The sequence below is a fragment of the Theobroma cacao genome, chromosome 4 (assembly GCF_000208745.1).
Source record: "Theobroma cacao cultivar B97-61/B2 chromosome 4, Criollo_cocoa_genome_V2, whole genome shotgun sequence".
In the NCBI taxonomy this organism is placed as follows: domain Eukaryota; kingdom Viridiplantae; phylum Streptophyta; class Magnoliopsida; order Malvales; family Malvaceae; genus Theobroma; species Theobroma cacao.
The window spans coordinates 11940906-11948429 of record NC_030853.1 but is presented as its reverse complement, the minus strand read 5'-3'; positions in this window follow the sequence as shown (position 1 = coordinate 11948429).

Below are 7524 nucleotides of genomic sequence, written 5' to 3'. Positions count from 1 at the left end.
GAACGGCTGTGTTGTCAGAGGTGAAATGTGTTTGTGTGTGTGACAATAAACAGCCTTGGCGGTCTCGGTAAGATGCTTTCGCGAGGTATCCCCGAGAATGGATTTTTGGCAAGAGCCAAGTTTTTGAAAAGTGCATAAGCCATGTTGAGTAATTAGATGAAATCCAATTATTTATATGGGTTGAGATGAATTATTTTAATTGTCTCCTATTACTCGGCTTTAGATTATTTTGATGATGTCTGTCTACTCATTGGGATTTTATAATCTTACCCCTTCTTCCTATACATATTTCAGGCTCAGAATAGGCAGTAGACTGTCAATTGCATCGAGAAGTAAATTTCGGAGTTGCATCCTAGAAAGCAAAGTTATAGACGTAAACCTTCTCAGTTATTTAGGGGCCCACGTGTCATTGTAATTTAAATTGCATACTCCAGTTTTCTATATTACAGTACGTATAAATTTATTTTGTTTTTATGTGCAGAAAATGAATTTTTGATGTTTCAAAAATATATATATATATATATTGTTTTACATTAAAATAGATTATTTTAATTAATATTTTTATTTTATTTTATTATTCAAAAAAAAAAAGAAAGAGAGAGGAATGGAAATACTGGTACAAAAGCCTTGCGAGGTCTCGAAAGGCATTCGGGGGAAGAATGTTTGTCGAGGCTTAGCGGCGGTTGTCACGGGCTTGATGGGAGTTCCGAGTCGTGACAGAAGATGTATTGAAAAATTATTCAACATAAAACTAGAATAAAATGGATTTGGACAAAAAGATATTATCCTGAAAAATTAATCAATGTCAAACTGGGATAAAATGAATTTGGATAAAAAGATATTATAAAAAATCTTATAATTCTGATAATTAACTTTTTGGTTATTTTAGTTGTTATATTTCCTGTAATCATAAAAAAAACACGGAGTTTAACATCAGTAGGAACAAGGAAGCTAAAAACAAAGAGTACGACACTTTGAAAATGAGGAGGTTTCATTAATAGTAATTTTGTCTAAAAATATTTTTTTTGGCTATAAGCAATTAAAATTAAAAAGAAGGCTATTTTTGAAAACCCTTTATCTTTGAGGGCTAAAAAAAATCATTTCTATTTAGGGTTAAATCCAAAATCCAAAGTGCTTTTGGCTATAACCGACTTAAGAGTGTTAAGCCTTCAGATATCAATGACACGCAAAGTGCTTTCATTACAGGCTTCCAAATAAACATATTAGATCCTGCTAGCAAATTAGATCCTTCGTAACATGAAGAAAAAGGTTCATAATGATGGAGAGTGATTCTAAAGCTTGATTTTGAGAAAGCATTTGACTACGTGGACTTAGAATTCTTCCTTATGGCAATGGATATATGAGTACATCTCCACAGTTAGAGTCTTGTTCTTGTTAATGGCTTTACTACACTTAGGGATGACAATGGGTACTTTGTTGCAAGGTACACCCGACCTGGTTATATAAGGTTAAGGTATCTTATAATTGAGTTCGAGTGGTACTTTCACTACCTGTATCAAGTTCGGGTAAGATTCGAGTACCACCCAAAGGGTACCCAATGCTCGAGCATGATTATGTTTTTTTTTTAATTTCATGTAATTAAAGATACCCATATTATTAATTAAATTAAATCAATTCATGAAACTATGATTATTAATTTACTTATAATATCTTTTAATACATATACTCTATATATTATGTTAATTTATAAAGAATATAATTACCATTATATGTATACTTTTAGTATATATACTTTAAATATGAATATATTTACTTTCTATTTTGTGTTAATGTTACAAAAATTATAACTTATAAAATTATATAATTATAATATATATACCTTTGTTTATATAAACTTATAAAATGTATACCTAAAAAGACATTGCCAAATTAGAATAGTTTTGGAACCTTTTTTTTTTTTTTAATTTCATGGACAAACCCATATAGTTAATTAAACTTATAATGTTTAAGATGTTGTTTGAATATTTGTTTTTAGTTATTTAAATTGATATTTGAGATATTTATTTTTGATTATTTAAATTTAAATTTTATTGTTTGTGTGCTTTTATAACTTTAATTATTAGTGAATTATATGGAATATGGATGAAAAAATTATTGCATATAAACACGGGTACAGATTTGGGTTCGAGTAATTAGATACCCATGAAGAGAATTTTAATAATTTTTTTACATAACCAAGTTTTTAAATGAGTTTGAATAATTATCGAGTAGTGGGTATGTATTGGGGTTTAGGTTAGAGTAGTAAATATTAAAAATATTAGGGTAATTATAGGGTTCGGGTACCCCATTTATTAATCAAGTTCGAGTACATCAAAATTAGAGAGTACCCTACCCATTAACTGCAATGATTGCTCCTCGATCGCTACCAAGGCTCGAGTCTTGCGGGAGAACCCGCCAAGTCCTGAACAAGCCTTAGTTGAAACTTTTGTTGTAACAATGAACTAATTCCTCCGATCTATGTAATTACTTGAACCATATAACCCTTTCGTAATATAATTTGAACAATAATAATAATTAATCAACTTAGCCTTCATTCCACGTAATTGTAAAAGTACATTAAAGTCTATAATATCCCAACCATACATTTACATTAACACTAATTACGATCAAATTATGCTACGAATGACTCGACCTCTAGCAGCAGAGCGACTCGGAATAAAGAGCTATGAGATGCCTTTACCTATTCGCGGTGGACAATAAATGTCGATAAATGCACGCTAAGTCGATCACTATCTACAAAAGGGAGATAAGAGGGTGAGTCTCACAGACTCAATGATCATCAACTTCATGAGCAGGGCGTAGATGCGAAACAAGCATAAAGCAAATAAATTTGAATAGTAAAACCAAAATAAAAAAAATGATAATCTTGTAAAACCAATCACAAATAGGGTATTTGTGCCTTGTAAAAATAATGCCATAAATCATAATGCTATACTTTCTTTGGCAAACGATGCCGAAGATAAAGTGTAGTAAAACAAATTTCAATCATCGAAATCACCTATTTCGTTCAAGAATACGATAGTTGCATAAAAGCACGCACACTCCCAAAATGTGTGGCATGTAAAAATCAACATGTACAACCGCATAAATCATCTCACAATCACGTATAAAGCACTAAAAGCTATTAATCAAATAGAGAGAGAGCTACAAAAAATCATTAACTCTCCACCATGCATAAGAGTACAAGCCTAAAAACTTTCAAGGCTCTCAAGTAGGTTATCATAACAACCAACATGTGGACCCACTTCCACGTAATAACATCCGGGAGCTCCACTCCATCTAATTCCCACAGCCATGGCAGTCTCGACAATGTTGGCCGACATCGGAGAAATCAAGTGATCGCAACCATGTATATCAATTGGTGGCCTAGCCACACATATCATCCGGTGGCCTTGCCACGTATATATCACAGACCATGGCCTAGCCAAGTCTAATAGCCCGTCGGAGACCCAAAGGTTCTCTAGCTAGAGCTCACTTGTGCACAAGTGTCACACTATCCCGATGTGACATTCGGCCTACTCTTGACACTTTCGGTTTGTTAAAACCGTTTTCAAAACCAAATCAAGTTTTTTGAGACTTTTGCTTAAAATCATTTGTAAACAAGGTTTGATAACCTTTCAAATTGCTTTTCACATTAAATGCATGGTGTAAACATTTGTATAAAAATCAGACTAAAACTAGCTCTCAAAAGTTTCCATTTAAACCATTTGATAAGTACATTTAACTATGCATATCACATAAAGATACAAGGCACGGATTTGATGCAAAATAGTGCAAAAAGGCTTGTTTCTTGATTTCCAAAACTTTTTACATATGTGTACTGTGAAACCTCGACCTCCATAGATGCATAACTAGAGGTAGACTGATGACTGTATCAAATTCATATATTTAATGGGAGACTAAATACCTAATTAGTCTAAGTTGGACTAAATTTAGGATCGAATTTAGGTATATTTATTTATTTTATTAGTTTAGTTTAATTTATGTTTAAACATTTATTTTAAGTTAATAATGTTAGCTTTACGTTATTTATATTTATTTTATGTTTTTATAGGAGTAGGATCAGAAATAATTTCAATTGGTGAAGAAAAGGGCATAATGGGCTATTGCACTATTTGCATATATTTTGGTTTTTCAAGCATATCTCCCATTACAGAAGTCCAAATGACATGATTTTTAAACCATTAGAAAGATAAGAGGCAGAGCTACAACTGTGATTTTACCAATTTGCTCAGCTCTGATCGAAAGGTGGTCAAAAGCTTTGTCAAAGTGAAAGCACTGCACCAAAAGAATAAAAAATGGCCTTTTTGTAAATTACGTGAAACGATGAATAACTTTAGAGATAACTATCTAAAGTTCCAGCACTTTCTCCTCATTTCCAGCAGCTTCTTCTTCTTCTTCTTCCTATCCTTCTTCCCCGTTTCAAGTTTTCCATCTTCCATGGAAGCCACCCTTAAAACCTCCATAACCTTCTCATAGTAACCCCAAATCTCATGTTTTTGGGACACTTTTTCATTGGGTTTTTCATTCTCTTTCACTTTTTCACCTCAAAAAGTTTTTCCTATGCACTTTCTCTCACTAGCTAAACATTTTAGAGAGAAAGACTCTTCAAAATAGCTTGAGAAAACTTTAAAAGAATTTTCTCTGTTAAATTCTCACAAAAAGATTCAACTACAAGTTCACCAAGGTGATTAATGAGTTAGGGTTGATTTTTAAGTTGTTGATGGTGGCCAATAATTAGATTTGTGGGCTGTTCTATTGTTGAAGGATATTTATTTATTTATAGTATGACTAGAATGATACAAATTAATGACTAGTCAAATAGTAATTGGAAACTAGTTAGGAATAACTAGTAAAGTTTGATTTAGGAAACAACTTTTGGAATAATATTGAAGCAAATTGGGTTCGCTGTGATGCTATCCTGTGTGATAGGTTCCAACGAGACCCCACATCTCCATTTGGAGCATTAGTTGAAGTTGGAGTTGATCAAAGAATCAACAAAGATAGGTATGTGAACTTGCATTAAAATGTTTTGGGATAAATGCGTATGTGCTTGATTGAATCACTTGAAATATTTTATTAGTCTTTTCTTTAAAATGTGCATGGGAACAAGCCCTTGATAAAATGTTTTTATGCTGTGAAATGCGTCATATAATGAAACCATGTGTTCCTATATTATGTGGATATGTATGTTATGCCTGGAATGATAATGTTGTATGATAACTATAACCGTGCATGTGCTGTGTGGGAGTACACGTGACGATGTCGGTGGTGTACAGTGTGGGAGGGCACATGCCAGTGATGATGTGGTGTGGAAGTGTACATGATATTTGCCATGTGCAGTGTGGGAGTGCACATGATGATTCCAGCTATGTGCGGTGTCGGAGTACACATGAGCTGATGAGCCGATGATTTTATGCGAACATGATATTTGTCATGTGCGGTGTGAGAATGCACATGATGATTCCAACTATATGCAGTGTGGGAGTGCACATGAGTTGATGAGCCGGTGGTTATATGCATTGAGCCATGTTGACTAGTGTGGGAATGATCTTGATATATTTGATGAATGTTTGAAAAAAAAAAAATATATATATATATATACACAAAATGTATACATGAATTCTTACACGCCTGTGTACCTGCCTTGTAGAGCAGGGATGTTTGGAAAATAAAATGTGATTGCATTGATTATTGAAAGTTGAATTTCCTAAGTGTTTTAAAACGAGTTAAATGTCAACATGGTATTGAGTTGTTTATGATATACAAATTGTATGGTTTTAAAACGAGTGCATCATGTTTTCGAAAACCTTTCGTATCGTTTGTTTGTTCCCTTCCTATGTTCACTCACTGGGTTTATACTCATTCTTTTCAGCTTCATGTTTTGGTTTTCAAGTTCGAAGGTAGTTGGGTCCTAGGTAGAGGTGCTTCCTCCTGTTCATTGTACGGTAGGTTTACCAGGACACTCCATGATAGTACCCATGCCAGAGTCACTTCGCTGATAGTCAAGGTCTTTTGTATGTGTATATGGTTATTTAAATGTAATTCATGAGATTTGTTGTAAACACTGTATGTTTGGTTTGCATGATAATGTTGCCACAGGTTGGCAAACGGTAATATTATTTTATCAATGATTTATGTTCGGTTGCCAGGATTTATGCTTGAGAAGAAATTATTTTTGAAAACTATGAATTAAGAACTTTAAAGGTAAATGAGGGACAGATGGTCTAATGAACCAGTTTTCATAGAAAAGCTTGCTTGGGCCTAGTGGGCTATGCCTATTGGGCCCATGCACTAGTCATGGCCCAAGATTTGGGCTGTGACATGTATATATATATTATACACAAACGATTTCTAAATCACTTGCATCTACATTTTCCTATGGTTTTTACCAGATCATGCTTTTCATAATAGCAATACATAAATAATTGTAAATCCATTTAAAAATTGCCTATCAAGGCTAACAACTCATGCTACCACAATTGCCTTTAAGAAAACTGGCAATGTTTATTGACGTAAATCGATATATGGTATAAAGGTTTTGAAATAGACGCGCCCTATTCACCTCACAATGGTGGGATATCACTTTGCCACTTATCTGGTTACGCTTCCTCCTTTAGTTAATCACCACGTATTCCTTTTCCACTTGCACACTTCTTAGCAATAAACCAAGCTTAATATACTTAGTGTTTATCATTCCCATTTTTCTTTCTCATTCAAACATTAATCATCATTTTAATAACTTACATCATGCTACAATCACCATTCTTTCTCACTTAACCTTTGCATATTCATATGCATCTTGACACATTTTTACTAAAGGTATTCATATCTTTCACTTGAGTAATTCTTCATACTATATGTGCCGGCAACTTATTTACGACATTAAGTGCCCATTTCAACCTTTTCAAGCAACTTTCATCCAAATTCATCTTATATTTTTACAACATAAAGCACATACATGGCAGTAACAATCATTCTCAATCTCACTCAATTATTTCCAAGTTTACATGCCTAATTGTCTATCTAACTCTCAATGGTTTATTTCTCAATCCTCCATCCACATTATTCCTTTTTCATTTCTTTCAAACAACATAACAAGCAAACTTAACATGTTGATCTAGCTCATGCATTTTAGATTCTTTTAACAACCATTATTCCTCACAATGCACCTTTCAAGATTCCAAGCCATTTCTCAAGATTTCTCAACCATACTCAAAGCATTATTTATTTTTACCTCTAAGGTTGCTTGATTCGAACATGCACTCCAATGTTCCTCCAAAACTTTAATTATCAAGCTGCCAACATGATTCACAAGTTATTTTCTCAAAATTTTTACCAGCCGTAGGCCTTAAAACACAATACCAAGCTCACCTTGTCTCTTTCACTTTGAATCCATCATGCATCCACAGTTTTGATAGCTTGCATGTCACCAAATCTTCTCCAATCAAGCCAATCTTTGCTACCACAAGACATTTCTTATAGTTACCAACCCATTTTCAA